This window comes from Heliangelus exortis, chromosome 2 (assembly GCF_036169615.1).
Source record: "Heliangelus exortis chromosome 2, bHelExo1.hap1, whole genome shotgun sequence".
Taxonomy (NCBI): Eukaryota; Metazoa; Chordata; class Aves; order Apodiformes; family Trochilidae; genus Heliangelus; species Heliangelus exortis.
Window position 1 is genome coordinate 62,856,206 of NC_092423.1, and position 23,254 is coordinate 62,879,459.

Sequence of the window (23,254 nt, forward strand, 5' to 3'; positions counted from 1 at the left end):
TGCTTCTCTTTCTGCTGCAGTTCACTGGAGCTGTTTCAAGATCCCATTAAATATATGTCAGGCCTTTTACATGCAGCTGCAACCTTGCAGCACAAAACAAACGGAGGCAGATGAAAGAAAAAGAAACCATCATTTAGCCACACACAAATTCTGCATATTTTGCATATCACTTCTAACACAGACTGGCAGCCCACACCAAAAATACATCTGTTTGGGAAGAAAGTGACACTTGAGTCACTTTTGTTTTTATCATTAGATACGAAAACATCAAACATCACCTCCTGCCTGAGGTCTCCTTTTCTTGCTTCTCTCTTATGAACACGGCACATGTTTCTGGGGTCCTTTAGAGTGCTGCCTGCTTGACTCAGCACTGTGACATCTTTTGGTGCATGCAGATCATCCCGTAACTGATGGGAGTGTGTGAGAGGCCACCCATGGACTGCTGACCTGCCATCCTGGCAGGATGTGGTCTTCAGTACCAGAAAGGTACATAAGGAACAGGTCTACAAAATGCTGTTTCTGCTACCAGCAGAAAGCACTGTCTTTGCTTGCTGCTACCCATCTCCCTTTCATACTACCATTTTCTGCTGAAAAAGAGGTATCTGAACTCTGGCAGTTCTTGCCCAGAGTGCCATGCTTTGTCCATGCTAGTCTCATGAGTGAGACACCTTTGGTTAGATTATGCAGTGAGAAAAACTTCTTGGAAAGGGGAAGTAAGTCCTTTTAACCTTGTACTCCTTTGAATGCTTGACTCAATTATTTTTTAATCTTGAAATAACATCAACATCCATTTTCTGACATAAGGCCTTCACCAAGCTTTAAAAAAATAAAAATCAAACTAACCTGCTTACTTCAAAGCCATGTTCTCATCACTTTAGCTGGCACATCATGAACAAAACGGTCTAGAACTAACCTCAAACAGTCATCTGGAGAAAAACAACATATTTTCCCATGTCATCACCACTATAGCACATACTAACCACAACTATACAGCCTGTCAATTTTCAGTTTATATTATGATAACTTTACCTAAAAGCATTTGGTGGTTCAAAAACAGCAAGTGCAATGCCAAGGAAACATTTGCTAAACTGATGCGCATGGCAGCACTGGTGTGAAGAATATGCTTTTGCAGAATGGGAAGCAGAGTAACAAGATATTTCACTGGGGACAATGGACTTGACAGGAATTCTCCAAAACACTGTTTCCGGTTGGTTTAATCCCACAGTCTAATTAGAGCAGGTTGTGAAGAAGGAGGCTTAGTCTGGTCCTTGAGTTGTGAATCTCCCATAAAAAACCCCAAAAACTGTGATTAATGGGAAAAGGAAGAGAGGAATCTTTTTCACTTGCACTGGCATCTCCACTTCCACGTATAGGGACGGTTTCCATGAGCACTTGTAACAGGTAAAAAAGCAGAGATTCATGGGAGCCTGGAAAGGCAACACATTTTAAAATGCCTTTAGGAAATATAGTTTTAGCCATGCTATCCCCATTATTCACAAGGAACCAAGCATCATACAGCTTTGAGTTACTTTCCTCAGTTTAAGGAGGACAAAGGCAAAACCATAATTCATGAAGCACTGGGGTTCTAATTTGACAATCATATGCCCATACAGAGGATTGAAAAATATTCTCATGACACAATGCTGCCTGTGTCACCACTCTAGAAGCAAATGAGAAATCACTGCGTCACTCCCCAGTGATCTGGAGCAAGGAGAGGATGGATGCTTAGACAGGGACAGAAAACCAAACAAAAAAATCTAAACCAACAAAAAAACCCACAAAACATCGAGAAACCTACAAAAACACTCCACAAGCCATGCTATTAATCTCTTCTTTGTTCTGACTGGCCCAAAGTTGGGCCACAGCAGCAGCACCAAGCAAGTTTCCATAATACATTTATTGACAGCTTTGCTTTCATGGGCTACAAGAGCAGTTTGAGTCACTATCCTTGGACTGCATCTTCCCCGCCCCTTCTCCTCAGCAGCACTTTGCCTTTCTAAGGTGCAGCTTACCAGGACACCTTTACTACTGAGAATGAAGGGGAATGCATTCCTCCTTCTTGGTTTTGGTGGGAGACACACTGAAGGGGTGTCCACCCTCCCTGAGGACAACCGATTTCAATACTGTCTGGACTATAAATGAGCCCCTTTTAAAGAGCTGCTCTGAAGCCAGGCATTGCTCCCGCTTTTTCTCTTCTCATGAATTAGGAAGGACATGTTCCTATGTAACCTCTCTGGACAGATCTTCTGCATGGAAGAAAGAAGGAAATTGTAAGAAAGAGGAAAGGATGGGGGGAAATGTGTAGGTGCCCTGAAACTGAGCTTGCATTTATTTCAGAAGTGAGTAGTTATCCAACCGCAGTGCCCCACACCCAAGACTAAAAGCCTGAGACATGAGTTTGAGCTGATCTTCCATGATCTCACAGTGACTCCAAGACAGATGGCATCCAGTCCTCACAAAATACACAGCCACATTCCTCCATTGCTCTGACAGTGATTTATGTCAATGAATGTACTGCTGCTAATACGCACTGAGCTCCAACTCCAGATGCCAAAGCCATGCTCTGCACAAAGCCATGACTGTGTGGTGCCCAGACACAGCTTGCTATTCGCTGTATTTCCACCCCTCCCACCCTCTGATCTCATGGAAGTTTTAAGGAAGCCACTAGAAGAAAGCAGTGGCACTGCACGTTGTCTCCAACTACTCAGTAAGCTAACCTCAACTTTCATTTAAGTATTACAACTCAGAGGTTCTACTACAGAAACCCAGAAAGCATCAGACTTTCTTAATTTAGCAAGAACAACTGCATGCTATGTCAACTACTGAAAAATCTCAGTGTACAGCAGAAAGTGTTTTGAGACAACAGACTGAAAAGCAAGGCTGCTGGATTTTTGTTTGATTTTACAGCATGTTTGACATTTTCAAGATGAGACTTGAGGAGATGTAGTATCAGATTTGCAATCTTCCTCTGTTGAATCTTTCATTAATTTCAAACGGTGCAATATACTTGAGTTTGATTAAAACAAATAATAATACAATGAACAGGTTTCACAGTCAAGTCTTTATCTTGTTTGGAGTATTTAAATGTGTAACTAACTTTAAATCAGAGAAGCAGACTGAAATCAAAGAGATAAGGGGGTGTTAAAAAGGTAGGTGTGCCCTGAAGTGTACTCCTGAACAGGAATTAGACTGAAGTATGTGATTAGGTGTCTTTAAAATAGATTTTCCTTGTATAATAAAAAGCAAATATGTATCACAATACCACAATATATCTTGTGTATCAAAAGGTAGCAAAAGCTACTTCTTGAGGAAAAAACTGAGCAGAGAAGAACTGGATGCCTGTGGGTGTAAAATGTGATTGTTTTATTAGAAGGAAGGTTAATACATAGAGGCCAAGGATAAAGTTGAAACTCAAAAGGAATATGAGTCAGGGAAGTTGTTCCAGATGGCAGAGCCATGTGGGATGTGACTCCACCATCTACTACGGAAATAAAAAGGAAGAAATAAACACTTAATGTTGAGAGAGCATATAGGATTGACAGGAAAATAAGAAAGACCTGAGAGAAGCAGAAGGAAATTAATGGCAGAGTGATGAAATGAGGCCTTCATAAATTTTGAAGTGCAGCAACACGACTTCAATCAGCCAAGAGAAAAAAAAAAGGCTCAGTCACTTTGATTCAGATAAACCTAATCATCTCAAAGCTTCAGTGCCTGTCCAGAGCACATTCCCTCCTCTCTGGGTGAGACATGGGGTTTGGCATATCACGTGAACAGCTTCTCAGAGGCATCTCCTGTCATGTACTGAAGGGACAAATTGAAGTATCCCACTACTGCTGCTTCCAACCCGCTTCAACATCATAAATGAGCAGGAAAAATGTCAAAAGGTGTTTTGGACACCTTAAGACTAATGGGAAATTTTTAAAAGTGAAAATTAGGCTGAATGCGAGACTTAGTAACAACTCCTTATGGGAAGTGGAAGAAGCCACAAGGTCTGGACACTGGGAACTTAATAAGGCAAAGCATTTAAAAATGCATTGCAGGGAACTGCCCCATCTTGTCGGAAAACCAGGCATGGCATGATCTACATAAATAGGTCTTCTGCATCTCTTGCTTCAATACAAACAGGAGGTACATGAAAATAAAACAAAAATAATAATAATAAATTACAAGCTTGTTAACAAAGATCTGGAAATATTCTTGTCGAATTTCCTTTGATTCAGAGATGGGATTTTCAGCCAGAAGTCAGAGTTAGTCTTCCTGGATTAGTTTGTCCATTCACCACACAACAGCCCAGGCTACCATCCACAAAATTACTGCAAAGGTAGGATGGGTTGGGAGCCAACATGCACATTCCATGAAACCTCCATTCTCCTCCACGTACACATAAATAGGCACATTAATACTTCTTTTGTTTGGAGAGTCTTTTTATTACCATTTATGGATTCAAATGCCTAGCCAAAATGGGCTTTGACCGAGGCCTACAAACCTAATGCCATAATAGTAATAATAACCAGTTTGATATGAAAGATTCTTATTAAAAGGGCAGAGAAGTACACAGCACACATACAAATAATCCCTGAAAAATAATTTCAGAGACACGTCTGATCTTGAACTTTTGTACTGAAGGCCTAACGTAAAGTCTATGAAGTCAATAAAAGGACTCGGAAACTTCAAAGTTGACTTTAGGCTATAGTATTTTTCCATGACTGATGCTTTCCAGTCATGTTCCTTCCTGGTCATGGCTTCTTCATTTCAAAGCAACTGAACATTAAACCTACTTAAACTAACATAGTTGAAAACAACCAACCTCAAGGTAGTTCAGGAGTCCCAGTCTTCACATAATTATCTCTGCAGAAGCCACAGCCTGTGGTCAGATGGCTACCTGTTTACCTGTCCTTTCTTTACAGTCAAAGGATGCTACCATAAATATTCATTTTTATAAAAGAAATTTCAACCTGCAAATCTCTTCTCTCTTATAAAGCATAAGCTTGACCTCCCAAGACATAAGATTAATCTGATTGCTTTAAATTAGCTTGGATTTATCTGGGTGCAAAAATTAGACTTCCAACAGCTACAGCCAGATAAATTACCACACCAGACACAAAGCAGTAGTGCTAAAACTCAGGCTGCCACTCTTGCATAGCTTTCACGCTTATTCTTTCAGCATTAAGAATGTTTTCTTGGTTAGTCAACTTTAAATCTATCATTGTATATACAATACTATTTAAAAACAGCACTCAAGTGTACAAGATAAACATGTGCTGCCACTGAGTTGCTACACACAATATAATAAATTTGCATCCCTGGGATTATTACTACTGTGTAGCTACTTTCAATGTACAGAGCAACACAAAACCAGAGCACTCTGCCAAGTAAGTGAGAGGCCCTGTGCAGAAAAAGACCAGTGCTCTGAAGGCACAAACAGAGCTGTGAAAGGGAGAAAATCAGCAGTCACTGGAAACTGGGCCTACCAGACATTAAATGTGTATAATGAGGACAAAGAGAATTTCTTCCTGAGAATGGGAAGGCCCTTCCACTTGGCATACATGAGGAGAAGCCCCACTGCTACAGGGAAAGAAGGCAGTTTTAAATTCACATTTACTGCAGAAGCAAAATATGAGGAGCATGGAAGGGAAGGAGCATAAGAGCTTCGCTGAAGGTGTCGGGAAAGATTTAGAGCTCCTTGTGTCAGGTCTGTGCAGAATAGGAGTGAAAACATCCCAGGAACATAAGGAAGGCATGTTCAGAGCAACCAGATACACCGCCACCACCACGATTTTGCACAGCAAACTGACTTGGACCCTTTCTAATAACATATTAATAAAACATTATTAGTATCTAATAACATAATAATAAAATTTCGTGCTCTTCATCTCTGCTGTCACACCGCACTCACCTGTCTCTGAACTACGTCTGGCATCCTCCAACAGCCCTTGCTCCACACCCTGCTGTGCTGGCCTGGCACCTGGGCAAGGGCTGCCCTGGACTGCTGGATGCAGCACTGGGGCTTGCTGCCAGTCACTGCCAAAGAGAATTAGCAGAGGGGCAAAGGGCAGACCTGGGCTGTCTCTTCACCCTCTGTGTCAGCACTAACTCATGCCTCTCACCTTCCCCTACCTGCTGAGTTTAGCAGCAACAACAAAAAATTTGTAGGCATTTAATTGTCTTTGAGACTTCTGTTTCTGGTGGGATTTGGTGGGAATTAGCCACGACACTCAGTGTTATGGGAGGGGGAGAACAAGGACAGACAGACAGACATCATCACCACCACCACACACACACCTCACTGCCTTGGAATCCAGGCTAAAAACACCCAGGCTGTGGAGCAGAAATACTCATGAAAACATTGCATAATGCTTTACCAGAGATATCAGTATCATTATCTCTATTTCATGGCTGCAGGACTGACTGGTCATGACACGTCTCAAGTCACCCATTAGACAGTTTTCCCTTCTGGCTTTGCCACTGTGTCTCCTGATTGTAAGTCAGTGCCCTATCAGTGGAGACATCCCAAGCCACAGGCTGCACGAGAAGAAAGGGCTGCAGAAGTTCATATGTCAATATCCAAACACCAGCTAGCCTCTTTGCAGACAGGAAGGAAAGGGAAGAATTTTAAAGGTACATCAGAAACCAAGAAATGCCATTCTCCTTCCAAAAGGCAACCCCACCTCTACCAACCAGGTTCAGTGCACGAGGCATTGCAGATGCATGTCGTGAAAAGGCAGTATAGGAGAAGACTGACTGCAACCAGCATTCATCACAGAGGTCATTACTTCAATTAAGAAACAGGCCAGAACCAAAAGAGAAACCCAAAGAAGTCTGAGCAAGGGAGAAAGTGGGATATGAATTCTACATGTCTGATCAAGAATCTTCTCAAACTCCTGGGGGACCTACTCTAAGAAACCCGTAATGTTTCCACTGTGCTTCAAATCTAACCATGCATACCACTGTTCAGCCAAACCTTAGCAAGTCTAAATTTTTACCACTTTCCTTGTTCCCTTTGCATATGAAAGGGTAAATAATTGGTTAGGAATAATTTAAATTATTCCTTATTTATTACAAATATGCAGTTTCCATTTTATTACCCCTTAGGTTTCAAATTTTGCATATCAGAAGTACTTCTTGCCAAGGAAAGAATTTACTTTTTAATGCAAGAAATGGCATGAAAGAACAGCATGAATTGCCATTTTGCTTTTCTAATTGCACACCCTCCTCTGTATCTCCTTGTTTCTTACTGTTTTCAGGTAAAGATCAAGAATACAATTTCTTTTCTGCTTCACCATGAAACTGAAGGCAAGTAACAAGCCCAGCAAGGTTTGCCCTCTGTCATCAGTCTCCTACTTGCTGTCAGCCTGTTTGACATCAGCAGGGTAGAAATGCTTTACACTGAACACCACAAGCTCTCCCACACTGCTGCTATTACTAGTCCTAAGACTTATGGTCCACACAGATAATTACATTTGTAGTGACAAACACTGCCTGAGATCAAAGTTTTTGCATTGTTTGTTTTGAGCTGCTGCATAGCTACCACTGCAAATCATTGCATATTAATAAAATGTCAAAAAAAGAACCCCAGCATTTTGCCCTCATTTTGTGAATTCCTCCATCAAGTTATCAATTTCCTCTTCCTGGTACACTTTTGAACTACATTAAAACAAATCATATGAAAGGATGCTATCAGGTACAAGAGACTTCCAAGAATAGAGAGGTTTGATACACAGGAATGCCTCCTGAAATGAGCACTCCTTTCACTCTGCTGCAAGCATGACCATACTGTCTGCTCTGATCAGGCAGACAGGCTGGATAAGAGCCACATGTAGCATCTTCAGGGGTCAAAATACTGTTTAGATAAGGCATTGGTCTGACTAACAGCCATGGGAAAGCCTCCTACATCCTCCATTCCAGTAGGACAGTTTACAGACAAACAATCATCAATCTGCAACTCCTCATCCTCCACACCATCTTCACTGAAACAAAAATGGAAAGACAAAAAAAACCAGAGAACCAGAATGAGAAGCTTTAGTATGTCAAACCTTTCTTATATGAAATCACCTGGGTTTTCCAGCACAATATAGGCACTGAGACTGAACTCATTTGAATGCAATTTCAGTTTCAAACGATGCCATTTCAGATACACGAGTAACTTACCAGTTTTGCACAACCACAATCAGGTAGCTTGCTTTGCTCTTTCCAAAATTTTTAAGTCCTGAAGGAAGATTAAAAAGAAATGCCTTCATTGACCTTAAATGCATTATGCCATAAACTTTAAAATACCAACTGCAACTCAATTAAGGATCATCTATCTTGCTTCTTTTTGCTTCTATTTGCTTTCCTGTAGAAGCAATCACCACTGCTTCACATGCAGTTTAGTACTGGTCCCATCAGACAACAGGCTTTGTGTCAGCATGGTGGTTTCCCTCTCTGACCACAGATAAACACTGTATCCCACTGCTTCGTGGTTCCAGTCCTGGCATGCCAAACAGCCTTAAGCTTAAGCTCAGGCTCAAGTTGTATTAGAAAAAACAGCCACCTCAGGCCTATGGGGGCTATGGGGTGCAAATTGTGGGATTTCTTCCCTGCCACTAGCAGTCCAGTGCTCTTTCATTTGCCACTCTCCACCTTAGGTCTCAATGCAGTAGTTTACGAGAACAAAGCCCTTCCAGCTCTTTGAAACCACTTTTATGCCCTTTATGGATGCAGATCTGGGAGCAAACAGAAACAGCCAATCCCAGTCTGACCAAGGAGCAATGTGGAGTCTGCAACTCTGACTGAGCTGTCCTGTTAAGGTATTTCTGGCAAGGTCTTATTAGACAGCTAGAGTGAAACCAGTAAATAATAGTAATGATTTACACCAGGCGAAATACCTGCATGACAGTGAAAAACTATCTACACATTGTTTTAACACATGGTTCACAAAAAACAGATTTCCTTGAGAAAATGCAGAGTACAGCTAAGCCAGAAGCTAGCCTGTCTTATACATGTTCCAGGGGTGCAGAGCCAGGACACATCCTTTCACAGGAACAAAACACATCTTTCTAGTACTAGACACACTGAGTCAGTGTTTACACACTGATCTGCTAATAAGCAGACCCAGGAATTCCAGAACACGAGATTTATATTTATTACTATTTTACATTACTAGAGAATGTGCCAAGTTTGGGCACTTTAATTTATGAGGGCTGCTATTGCACATTCCCTTTTCAGTTTTCCACACAACTACGTTACTGAAGCATCCTCGTAAGAATGTTTAAAATGTCTGCTATGTTTTAAAGCAGCAAACTCTTCTTTTTTAGCTCTGACCCAGCCATTTCAGTCAACAAAGCTCTTTCTACTCTTGCAAAACACTTTCTACTCACCTAATGGTTGCAATCATACCGGCTGTCTTGGAAACTGCTACTCTCTGAAATAATACAGCACAGCTATTTATTCATGGTAGTGGCTTCATGTGATATTTTGAAGACTACCACTTAGCAGTCTGGAATAAAACATGGACATGTATCTTTTGACAAGAGATCTAACTGCCTCACTTCAGGATTCATAGACAGAACATTAATGCACCTTTAAAATAAAGAAAATAAGGAAACTGTGCGACTAAACCAAACAGCTTGCCAAAACAAGTATAGGTTTTTGCACTCACTTTTGCATTTCCTGGCTTACTAAGATCAATGTATATATAGATAGGCACCTGTGTATGTGTATGTATACATATGCATTCATTCTCAACATGGTTCCTCAGGAAGGTGCCAGTCAGAGGAAGAACAGTCAAGAGTCTAAAAAGCCACTTCTACTATAATGAACAAAAATAGTTTTATTTGTCATAATTTTGGGACTGTCGAGGTTTTTTTGATTGTTTCTTCTAAACCTTGATTCCTGTAAGCCCAGTCAATATCTTTGAAACAATACTTGATAGCAAACTTACCTATATTGAAGAGCTAGAGATTGAACTGAATGTTAAAAATCCACATTATTAAAGTCACCTATCCCTGCACTCATTGCATTCTGCAAGAATCTTGCTTGGGAAGGAAGAAGGGACAGGTGGAGTGGGGACTGCAAAGTTAATTAGTGAGGTTTCACGATCTTAGTCAACCTACCAACCTGCACACACAAAAATAATGAAAAGCAGAACATCCTAGCTCTCCATGGTTCTATTCCTCACTCCCATCATTTCTTGTTGTCTGCCTGAGTTCTTCTGCCCCCTTCCCTCCCCACCTTAGAGTTCCAGACCAACACCTCCTGAAACAGCAAAGTCTTGTCATATCTGACAAAACAAACAGGACAGAAGACACCTAGACACCACACTTCCAGCAAGCCACCCAAAGCTGAGTGACTCTTGATAGCACATAGAATGAAACTCCAGGAAATACCTGTGCTGCACAGCCACACGGCACAGATTTATGGGCTTGTGCTGAGTGGGCCCAGACATTTACAGGGTACACTGGAGGGCAAGGCTGTACAGGCACACTTGTTTGACTCTCACCAGTGTCATGCAGCACCCTGCTCAGTTTAATTACCATAATCAGAGAAGATGTAAGGGGAGAAGCAGGGCTAATTAGCCTAAGCAAGGCACCTTGTCAGCCTGGGACTCTCTGCACAGGGCTCAGATGCACAAATAGATGTACCCATTGTGACTGAGTCTTTCCTCCTGCACTCAGCAGCTCTTTCATTATGCCCAAGAACTACTTACTGCTGCAGAAACACGTCTTGTCATCTGAGAGCTGACTGGGGCAATTCCTCAGTTCTTAATATGTTTTTTTTTGAAACTAAGAACTGCAGGGGTATTACAGACTGATGCATGATGCTTTCTCCCATTGCACGCATGCTGACAGGTACCTAACAGTCTTCCTTTGCAAAACCTTTTCTGAGAGAGGAGGTTCCTATTATGTTTTTCATGTTTTGGTTTTTTTTTCTATTTCCACATATGGCATCCTAGGTAGCTGAAGAGAAAGAGAGGAAAAACATGGTGCTAAAATAGTTCCACTACTTCACTGTACCTTCCCCATCTCAAAATACTCTCCAGATGGGAACAGTTTATCTGTAAGTAAGCAAGCAGGAGGATGACTGAAGAAAAGTGATAATTACATTAAAATAATAATAACAAGAAAACTCAGGGCTAATGAAGACTGCCTGCTTCATCTAATTTAAGATCAGACTTTGCTCCATAATGAAGACATATAAAGCCCTGCAGTTCACTCACCCTTTCTACGAATGCCATCCAGAGTAGTAGAGACTGCTCACTGAGCCAAATCACTTCAGCTGAACTGGTTTGACTGGTCAATGATAACAAGAAGGAAGTGCTTCTATCTCCTTTATCATTCTGCAGGCTATCCCTCAGGTTGAATAAAGATAGTTATGCAAACATTTTAATGGTTCTAGTAAAAGTACAAAAGAATCCTGGCATTTCTCACTGATCTAATGGACATGTCTTAACTCAGAAATGAGTTATGCAGACCTTCGTGCCTTATACAGCAGCAGTCCATGACACAGACTGAATGACAAAGAGACATTATTTTGCTTATTTTCCTCATAAGGAGTTGATTCTTTAATGAAGTCTCACTTTACCTGTGAACTTGAAAAGCATTAGCTACTCCAGTACTTTTCCTGTTGCTCCACCCTGAGTGTCAAACTCACTTCTACTTCACCAGAGGTTCATGTTACCTAGGGTTTCTTTTTGTGAACTATTTGTATTGGAATGCTAAATAAAGCTGTTGAGAAGACAGGTTTTATCTGCCAGAGACAAACTCCTGGCAGCTGAAGGCTTAAAGCCTGATTTGCCAACTGCCTCCATTGTGGACACCTCACCAATGCAAGGACTCTCCATAGCTTTAGTCACAAAGGTTCCCCCATCTGGGAAGCCAAACCACATTTTGCCCAGCTTCTTTCAACTGGCACAGATTTTGTAATGCTTTAGCAGGATTCACTGTAGCTTAAACGCTGGAAGCAAGACAAAGGGAATTTATAAATCAGCACCCCAGTTCTGACTGAAGGTTGCCTGGCCCAAAGGACACCCACAAGTAACCTTCTTCACCCCATCTTATGCAACCCTCACTCAACAGATTTCCTTGCTAGTGCAATAACCTGGTAATAACTTGCACTGGTTCCATAAACGTGACTTGCCATAGTGCAGAGGGTTTTTCTATTACATCAAGAGCTACCAGGAAAACCCAGTAGGGATAAATAGAGAACACAGCATCCCAGATTTTTTAGCCTGTCTCTAGTTCTGACACCTCGACAGGGAAAGAAGCTAAAAACATTTCTGTCGACTTGCTTTTTTATCTTCCTCCTCTTGACCTTTGTGCCATCAGGTGCCTCTGAAACATTCATCAGTGTCTGCAGCTGAAAACACCAATGCTGATTAACAAGCAGAAACATAAAACTCACTGAGAAGGAACACTGATAGCATCAATACTGCCAGGTTGTCTCAAGGTATCTAATATTCCTTCCCAACATGAGCATCCAGGGTCAGCATGCCTGGCAGGCTGCAAACAAACCTGGAATAAATACGAATGTATGAGTTGTTTAGAACAGTGTTCTGCTACAAAGGGCTCATGATCCCTTTTAACTAACCTACCAGCAGCAGCAGTTTCCTTTTGAATGCACACTCCAAACAGAAAATGGAAAAAATCCTCTCCTCTAGGAGAGCTTAATTTATATTCTCTTTCTGCTGCTACTGCCACCAACATTATCAACTTTGAGAGAAGCACTGGCAGACTGCTAGATATTGTTAGGGTCATCACTAGTGCAGTACCCAGCTCACCAGCCATGCTCCCTAATACAGCAGCAGTGAAATAGAAGAAAGGCAGAACAGCAGAAGCAGCATTGTCACAGGCATGGGACACCTATGTGTTGGTCAGTTTCACCCCACACAAAACTTGCAAGCACTAGAGCAGCTTTCACACCATGCTATCAATCTGTGAAGGATGAGCTTGGTTCTTAAAGCTTCTTCTTGGTTTCACTGGGGGCCTCTTGGACCAGTGAGTGCTGCAAGCAAGGACCTGAAGTTTCTCAGGGCAATGCCACCAACTTAAAAATAAGAACTACAGTAAGAACTACACTGATAAATTACAGGAGATGCTTTTCCCTCATGGACCACGCTGTAACCACCCTGGTATTGTAATCATTAACAAACACATTCACCTGCCTTACTTGCTTCATTTATTCCTCCAATGCACTACTAGTATTGCCTGGACTTCTCTAATAGCAAATCCTGAAACAAAGCTGACAGTGAAAAGCTGGGGCAGCAGTTAAAGTGGCTGCCAAAGAGAAATCTGTTTGCTCAGGCAAAAGCTGTTCTCAGTCCAAACATGGGAGTCATAATCTTACAGCCATTTGCTTGGAAGACAATGAAGGGAAGGCAGAACAGACTGGGAAACTACAGCTTTTTATGGTAAGAGAAGAGAACAATCTTTGTGCCCAGATTTCTTTGCTCTGCAGGCTAAGTTTTACAAAGCTGACAACTGGTAGCAACATGTAGTGGCCCCAGGCACCATGCCTGCCTATCAAAGACTTGGATTTTAGCCCTGGAGAAATTACAACTTTTCAGTTCTCTGGAAGCTGTATCGGCCAAGAAGAAAGTGAGAGAGTAATGAATGACCTAACTAAAAATTATTTTAATGCACAGGTTGCATACTGCAAGACATAAACTTAGAGGTGCCTGGGGTGCAGGAAGTACTAGGGGAATAGAGGGAAGATGAAAACATGTTGTATTTGACAGGAACAAGAATAGCTTCAGATTACAAAAGCAACCAACTGGGGCTGATACAACAGTAAAGTCATCTCCCGGTAGGGAGACAAAGGAGGAGGAAGCTCAGCAGCCCAGTGACTCGAGAACCCAGCCGGCAGGAAGGTGGGGAAGAGAGAGGTAAATCCAAGCAAGCTGCACAGTTGTGGATGAAAAGATGTTTGGCCCTGTGGCAGCCCCTGAATGTCAGTGGCTTACAGCCTCACTGCTGCACATCTCTCTGCAGAACTCAAAGGCACCCTGGCCACCTCTCTGCAGGGTGGCAGGGGCAAACTACAGGGTGGCAGGGGCAAATTACAGCCCAGCTCTCATGTGCTGTCCCCAGGTGTCCATACACTGGTGCCCCCTCTGATGAAACAGCTTGGTTGCTGGGCACTGCCAAGGCAGGTTTGCAGCACATGGTCTTAGAGGACAGTGGCTTCAGGGCTGGGAGAGGGGGTGGCTGGCCTGATACACAGAAACACCTACCACTGCCTGCTTGGCTTCCACACAGACACAGTAGCTCTGCTGCATCCCTGCAACACCCACTTGATCACCCACATCATTTAAAATAAACCACCAAACCAAAGGGCTCAGAGTTAGGGTCACGGTCTGTTTTTTAAGCCCTGCAAGAGGCCCAAACTGTTTCAGTTTCCTCTCCCAAATGTCAGCCTTGAGCCATTCTTTTCTAGCTGGCAGAAGCTTGTGATGTGAAATAAAACCCAGGAAATAAAGACTTTCTGAATAAACATTTATTTGGTGAGAAATACTTCTGATTTTTGGCAGAGAAATGTCAGAAACCTGAAGCCCTATGTATAGCATGCCTACAGAGCGCAATTTCTATTTAAAGGGAAGCTGCAGCTGTCTGTAGCTCTTAATGAAGAATAATGCCTGGGAATAAATTACTGCCATTTCTGAGAGACATTTCTCAAATGACAGCAATTCTTCTCTTTTTCCCTCTCCCTATAAATACTGAGTGGCGTGCACTGGGCAGTTGTTTGGAAGAACGGACACATGCAGCTCTCTTTTTTCAGCAGCCTAGTAATTTCCGTAGAAAACCCTGAAGTGTTTTAGCATATGGATACCCAAGCAATTCAAAAGCCAAGACGCTCAGAAACACTAAGGCTGCATATGTCAAAACTTCCCGTCTCTCTTCCAAGGTGTGCACAGCTCATTGCTGTTTGAACAGACACCGGGCATCGCTTCCAACTACACCACAAAGCTGGTGTGTCGAGGCTCAAGGTACAGAAGACAGAAAGCTGCTGTAGAAGGCAGGCTGACATGAAATTTTCATCACTTGCATATGCTTCCTCTCCAAGGGGCTGCTGCAGTAACAGTGCAGACAGGCAGAGAAGGTGATGCTCTAGGGAGAGGGTGTGCTGGGGTCACCGCCAGCCTGGCCAGGCACCTCAGGAAGCAGCACTGATATCAAGCCCAGGAGCTGTTGCCTGCAGCCTGGCCGCAGGTCCAGGTGCCAGGAAAAACAGCCAGTGACCAGAGGAGGAGTACAGATAAGGATCAGGGTGAGGACAGCAAAGAGGGCCAAGGACCAGAGAAGGAGGCAGCAGCTCAAAAATGGGATAGGACCAGAGCTAAGCTTTGTGCAGCTGCAGTCCTGAAGACCCAGGGTCATGCTCAGCCCTTACAGTGGCAGGTTTCAACCAAAGCCAGGCAACAGAAAGCCTGTCAGAGCAAGGATGTTTACTATCCTGCCATCTACAGTTTCCCCAAAATAACAGTTATAGATATGAGATCGACTGAAGACATTTCAGTTATCGGCGCATACTGGATTCAGACATTAATTTTCTATTTCCCACAAAACATGTCAGAGGTCTTCATATAAGCACAAAAAAGAAAGAGAAAGAAAGAAAAAAAAAGTGAATAAATATCAGCCAGTGGGGAGCACAAGAAGTTTATTCATTCCCTCCCTCAGAATGTGTTTGTGCTTGTGCAGCTAGAACTCCAAAAAGGCTACAGCATATGTTTTCAGGATGGAAAAAAAAAAATCTCAGGATACCTAAATCCTACCAGAAAATTAGAAAACCATATGCTGGAATTCACAAGCACCCTCCTGCAAGAGCAAAGGAGCCTTGTGTTGCTTCATTTTTACCCCTCACTAAGTGAAATAAACATTGCTCCTTAATGAATCCTCCTGCCATCCCTTTTCTCTCTGCAAAAGGGTAATATGGACTTGATTTGTACCAGCTCTGCTATTCCAGCAATGTGCTTCATCCAATTGAGAAGAGTAGAAGAAAGGAAGCAAGAAATCTGTACTGTTTAGTAAACAGGCAGTTTCTAGGTGGATACAAGACACTGGTCCCAATTTACTGCCCCCCTCCCTCCTCACACCCCCTTCCTCTGAAATTTGCCTGGGTGGCAGGAGAAGGAGGCGTAAGGGAGGAGAACAGCTACTGCTCGCTGTGGGGAAAGGGCTGAGGGCTTCCTGCACATCTTAACGTGACAACACCCTGCAAACACTCAGGGAAGACAGAGCAGTATTTTTCAGTAAAATCACGGCATGCCGGCATTTCCTTGCAGCAAAAACACCGCGTCCCTCCTCATCTCTGGTGCTCTTGTCTCCTCGAGAGGATAAAAGAAAGAAAGGAGGGGAGAGAAGGGGAGAGGAGGAGCCTTGGCTGAGTACCTCCTTCTTGCAGCACTGTCCTCCAGTTGAAGCCAGTTGACAAAATATGCTCTCAAGGAACTTCTAAAGATCTCTCCATCACCTACAAATGACTCCCTGAAAGAAACCAGTCCTAGATGCCCGGGTGAGAGCCGTTTTCAAGAGCACTTTCTTTCCATCTTTACCTGGTGAGAAGAGTGCTGCTTTTTCGGCACAGACCTGGGCCTCAGAAGTGCAATTCAGGCTTTTGGCACGGCAAGAGCAGACCACTGTGCTGTGCTTTAAGTGAGCTCATTTTAAACCATTTAGGACAGGGCAGAATGTAATCATCACAATGACAGCATCTTAAAGTGATACTCCATCCCCTCCATCAGCTGATGATTGCCTCCCCTTTCATGCAGTTTATCTGCCTCATCTGGCATGCCACACACTGTAGAAGACCTGAGGAACGCTCTCCTCGGCATGAGGTGGTGCTGCTGTTGCAATCAGTGGAGGTAATTGCAACATCTTGAACAAACATCCCCTGTTATCCCAAGGGCTTTGCAGGCTAGGACAACGGTTGTTGTTACTGTTCTATTATTATTACTATTTGTTGTTATTATTATTATTTAAAGCTGCCCTCCTTGGGTCTAGGATGTCAGCATGCAAAGTATGCCCTCATGGCTTCAAAGAAGTCCTTCAAAGTGTGGGAATAAGCTGGTATGACCACATCTCTTTGGATACACAGTGAGAAGCTCCATGTCTCAGACTCCCTTATTAATCTTAAAAGAGTTACTAACTTGGCTGCTTAGTGGTACTAGTAACTAACTACTCCAAATGTTAGCTTTTTTAACTATTTCTCTGTAGACCAACACACGCAGGAAAAGGGAGAGATTATAAGGATTTTTCAGGGTCTTCTCTAACATTTCTTTTGCAAGTAGCTCTTGAAAAAACAACACCACGTAGACTCTGTCTCAACCTGCTTCCAAAAAACAAAGCCTGAACCCAAAGGGAAAAACAGAGTAAAGAAAGGCATCCAACCTTCAGACAGCTAGAAGGCATGCCCAGCAGTCAGAAAACATATCTGTATTTACTGAAGCTATGGAGTGCAAAAACTAATCTGCCAAAACTGGAAGAATCTGCAGCCATATTATCACTACTAACATCCTGAAGGACCACTCCATACTTTGTGCATAATGATTTAAATACTAACTTACCTAATTTTGAAATTCCCAAGGTTCCCTCTTAAGACAAAAATTAGGATTATTCTCAGACCTGGAAGGCAGAGAGTTCTAGTTTTCCTCCATTTGTAAGACTGTTTACTTTGATCTGTACTTTCAACCATTTCAACCCAGAAAAGCAGTGGGCTTCACAAGAAAAACAATAAACAAAAAAATATCTATGCCTTCTATTTAACTATCCCTCACAGTTGGGGGAATGGCTTCTTTTATTTAGTGCTGCAGCTGGATCAGCATCTTAGTTAATTCACTATGTTTCCCTCTGAAAGGTGTGCTACTCCAGTTCCCATGAACACAAACCTCGGAAAGGAGCATTTGTATTGAAAATTCTCAAACTAATATAACATACTGATCAAAGCAATAGGAGTTTGTCATACCAAGCACAAATAACTGTATCTCTACTCCTCTAACCAGAAAGTGGCTAAATAATGTCAACTACTGTGTAAGTGAATATCAAACTCCTAAATCTGACCTGTAGATTGCTGAACTGTTAACCATATTATTTTTTCATTCTTGTTAGGCTACACAAACAAAGTCTTCAAATGCAAGCTAATATATTTAACTGACAAAGCATCTTTTCTTAGATAACACTATTCTGCCCTTGAAGACATTAAAAGACAGAGGGAGAGAAATTCAAGCCTGGCATTGCAGCACAACCCAAACACATCAGCCTTCAGCTTCAGTACATCACAGGGACGAGAGCAAACACTCCAGTGCAGATATGGCCCCGAAAAAAAACAACTGCAAGTACACGTTATCACTGCTAGGAACTCACAACATTCACTATGTTCTTCTTCGGGGAATTCTGGATTATCCTTTAGCATGAAAACTTCTCAGAAGCTGCCGGGCTGCTCACAGGTCCTCACTGGTTTTCCTTTTTCAAATGAAGCAAGATAGAGCTGTAAAAGAAAAGCAAAACAAAGTAAGAAAGGAAAGCAATGAATAAAAAGAGGAAAATCCACACAACTGTTTAGCAAATGAACAATTGATTCATACATCTCCTTGAAGCAAATGCATTTTAATGAGCTCCTAGGATGGCAATTCCAGTACAGAGTGAGTGTACAGCAAACATTGATCTAAGATAGTAAGCGTCATTTGTTCTGTACTTCTTCCCAACAATTAAAACCCAGTTCAGAGTTGCTGAGGCAGATACATTATTAAAATAGTTCTTGGATACCTCTGTTGTGATTACAGGAGGAAGAAAAAAAAAACTAGTTGGAGTTGTTGTTTTGAAAAGTTGTCTGCAAACAAAGCCCACGGTGTGCAGAGAGATCCACACAGGAAGATTTTTGTTCTCAATGAACTCTTCTAAGCGAATGGAAATACCTATCTATTTCTGTGGTTGTCTGTAATAATGCAACAGAGGAGTATAGAAACCAAAAATACACACATGTACTTGCCATTCCTCAGCTGGAAGCATCTTTCACATCTGAGATTTTTAATATTGTGTGGTTTTTTCCTACTTATTTTTTGATAGAATTCTTTTATGGACCACTCTTAATTTTTATGACCCACTGTAAAAGATATCAGATTATCCTCAGCCTTTTTACTTAGGTCTAGGCAAACTGCTGTGCTACATTTTTATGTGAACCCCACAAAGAACTGTTTATTTTCAAAGGACCCAGTTAAACATTTTTTTTCCTTCGGTCAGGTTCCCATGGTGTACTTGTGCTTCCTAAATTCTTAGTTTCTCTCTGTGCCACAAACCTTTCCAATGTCCTTGATGTCCCTGTCCTTGTGTAAGCATTTCACGTGTCATTTCACATGTAATTTCAGGATTTATGGACAAAAAATTACATTCTGTCATCCCTATAGTGGAATCCAGGTCCCCGAACTGAAAACACGTGTCAGACAGAAGTCTACAGCTGAGACAGTGCAAGCTCTCTTTATTTTCAGTGGAGAAAACTAGGCAAACTAGAAAATGCTTAATTTGACCTATCTTAAGCATCTGCTTTAGGACAGAATGAATCACAGAAATGTCCAGAAAGGTTCCCTTCTCTCCCTCTGTAGAGTGAGTCTAGACGCTGAGCTCAGACTAGATAGCTACAGATGAATGCAGATGAATCTCACCCTGCGTGAAGGTAGGGAACAAGTCACGAAGATGGACAAGGGCACTTGATGGGTGAAGAACAGAGGGAAAGCAATGCAGGCAGAGGATACCACCCAAAAAAGGTTTACAGCCCTGAGGCAGTCTGTTTTAGTTGAACATACACAAAGCAACAACTACAAAACCCAATGCATATTTGCTCAGCTGATCCAGCTTTAGTGTAGGACAACTACAGAAATTATTATCTGAGCTAAACCCTCACAGAGTAGCATCAGTGAACATTTGCCATCTCCTCCAGCAGGCTAGGACTCCCCATGGCACAGTGGCAACAGAGATGATCAGGCTCAGTTACATGCATCTCAGTCCTCTCCCTGATGGACTGCAAGATGCCTGTTACAAAAGCCTTCCCAGATTAAGAAATGCTGAGCTGGAAGTACAGCTCCTGCACGACACAAACACTGCAACCTCAAGATCTTTCAGATACCCAGGGCCCGTGTAAACATCCAGGACTTTGGTCAACAGCCTCACTCCTCTACTAAAATGGGACACTGCTGCTCATCTGACAGAGAAACATATCCTCAACCACCATCTGACAAGCTTATTAACTTTAGAAAGCAAACCAAAAGGACAACCACCACAAAGCATATTTAAGTCAACCCTGAATATTTTGTTTAGCCCCAAACCAATTTATTTTCAAGATGTTTACTTCTTTAAATTAGGTGGAATGCAAGATTTAAACAAAACCATCAAAATATTTTTGTTTCTAGATGTTAAAATGAAATATTTTGGCATTTTCAAAATTACCACTACTGGGGTTTTTTCCAATAATTTGGCAATCAAAAAAAATCTCCTAAAATTTTTCAATTTTTAATCTTCCTGACTTTCTCCAAAAATTCACCCAGCACCTCTCTCGTAATTCAAAGCACTCACGATAGCTTGAAAATATACTCCAAAAGACTACAACAAAATATTTAACATTTCTGCCAAAATTAGATGGCTACCAGTTATTTTTAGTAAGAGCAGAGAAATTTACTCCATGCTTATCTTTTCTCCTGTAGATTTTCCAGCTCCTTGCACAGACTCCTCTGAGCCTCCCTGTACAGTCAGCTGCCTGTAACACGGGGCTGAAATCAGCCACACTCACTCCAAGTCTTTGCACTAACTTCAACAAGCAGTATCAGGTTTTTGAGTCTATTGAACAAGGTTCCAATTGCCTGTACCAGGGTTCCAGTCACAGAAACAGGAGCAAGAGCTGCATGATGACACGACACAAGGTAGCCTACCCATCAGGTAAAAAAAGGATGAGAGACCTTGTATTTACCACAGATTGCCTTTGCACCATGCACAGAGCCAGTTATTATGGGAGAGGATGATATGCTGTAAATTCATAAACTAGTTTTAATCTGCTACAACTTGGTCTCTTGACCTTACCCGTAGGCACTTCCTTCTGTGAGGGACGAGGCATGTCTGCCTGCAAATGTTCCCAGACATTTTCACCCTTAAGATTTAAAGACAGCATGGCACAAATTTCAGGATGCACAGGCAGTTACCCTACTTCTTGAAGCACAATCGTTGCCTGAAGAGCACAGTGCTCATTCTCTAATGGGAACAATCTTTTTTGCTATGCAGAGCTGATGGGCTGTGATGATGTGCTCTTCCTGGAACACATGAAAGAGTGGTAATTTGGAGGGACCATGAAGGAAGGGCAGCTTGCTGTACAACCAGCCTTTAACCAGGCTTTGCAACTGAACTTTCAACATGATCAATGAATCACTATCACACACACAGTTACTGATCACATCTTGGCTGTGATTGGGAAGTGTTAGGCAAAGAAGCTGTTTTTCATGGTCCCAAAGTATTATGGTTATTCAAATATCACAACATAGCCCCGCACTTGAGTGCTAAAAAGAACACAGAGTTAACAGATTAGAAGTGTAATTGAGAGACCTCAAATCAAAGAACCTGGAAGTAATTCTTGGGAGTATTTAGATACTAAAATTGGACCCCAGGGGGATCAGCGGACAAGAACCACAGCACAAGTGAGCAACTGCAAACTGGCAAAATTGAAAACTAGAAGCCAGCTCTGTGCAACACCCTGTATTTCTTCAGAGAAAAGGTCATGCTCTTCATCTTGCTTTGGAGAACAGGTAGTGAGAGATCATGGTTTTTCCAGTTCTTTCCTTCAGGTTTTTAATTGCCATTCCTTGCCCTCTTGCATCATGTAATTTGGTTTTCCTAATTCACAAATCAACGTAAGCTAATAAAACTGTTTAAGAGACAGCAGCGTTGTTCCCAAGATGTTTCGTTGTTTGCTATTATCCCACAACTAATCCTGCAACTCAAATAAAACCATAATTCATTTCCTCCTTTATTCTTCCTCTGCATGGAATAGTTCTAGACAGGCTCAATCCTGCCTTACAGCAAATGGGAAAGGCGAGGTTGTATCTTCCTGAAGCGTGTGCTATTTCTATTATGCAATGTGTATTATCATCTATCATGTCAGGAAAAAATCTTCTAAATTATTTTCAATAGTTTTAGCTGATTTTAGACATGTAGAAGAGATTCTTATGGAAATGGGAAAAAATCCCAACAAATAACAACACCAAACCACAAACAAAAATTAACTATCCTTCTTTAAGATTTCAAGTTAATAAAAGCTTCTCTACACCAGCCAGCCAAATTTTGCCCACCTGAAAATTTCCTGACTTTTTGTCTAGTGTACAAAGGCTGCTCCTGATGGAGCTGAATCATCTTTACATTAATTGCTCTGATAGTGTATAAAAGATTTAAATCACAATTATGCCTACTTTAAGGCTTAGGTGAAGGAGTATCATCTTAGCATGAAAGAGGTTTGGTTTGCATAGAACGGGCAGACATCACTGTTTAAGATCCATTTGTTATCTGTAGCTTGATTCTCCACAGCTCTGTCCTGTAAACAAGCACTACTTTCCATGGCTTTGTGTATGGTCCATAGTGAAATGCCCAACTTCACAAGGTGTTACACCCACTTTGTGCAGGGTGAGTAACTGTATCAGGGTGTAAGGCAATAGCAAATCAAGCTGTCAGCACTTTTCATATCCTGCAGGTCCTAAACCAGAAAAACAGCAAGCAGATCATGGGGCTCAGGCAAGAGAGCAATCAATCCTGCCCCACAATTTGTAGTAGGATGAGGAAGATACACGTTACCTTCCTGAGCTCTCTGAACACATCCACAGGCCGCACCAACCCTGTGTATCTTTCCTGTGTGACTGGCATTTTCAGCATGAGTTACTTATGGAAATTAAAATGGGAAAATGAAGTGCAGCAGGATGGGGACATCCATCTGCAAACAGCAGACGGTCAGGAACAGCACATGAGGCTGAAGGGGTAAGGCTGCAGCTCACACTCCAGCTCAGGAGACACTACTGAGGATGACCTGTGATTCTGCACAACTCATGTTAGCTGTTAGTGATCCAGAAATCAGTGTTGCAAGATTTAATCTAAAAATACATTATTCATCATTATGTCATCCACAGCAGGTACTTTTCCCAGTTCAAGTCCCTTTGTTTTAGCATCAACCTATGCAAGAAAACTGGGAATGGGATTTTTCAGCCCTGCTCACTAGACATCCGTCCTTCCAAACCTGTTACCTGGAAACCACGGAAGCAACC

The 23,254-nt window shown here is 42.1% G+C and overlaps 1 protein-coding gene across 9 annotated transcripts in view; it reads right to left on the reverse strand.

Moving 5' to 3' along the window:
• ATXN1 (ataxin 1) overlaps positions 1 to 23,254 on the reverse strand; it is a 277,784-nt gene that overhangs the window by 73,262 nt on the left and 181,268 nt on the right. For all 9 annotated transcript variants that reach the window (XM_071736400.1, XM_071736394.1, XM_071736398.1 and 6 more), the window contains one exon: positions 18,333 to 18,456. The gene's annotated coding sequence lies outside the window, so the exon portion shown is untranslated. The remainder of the gene's footprint in view (positions 1 to 18,332; positions 18,457 to 23,254) is intronic.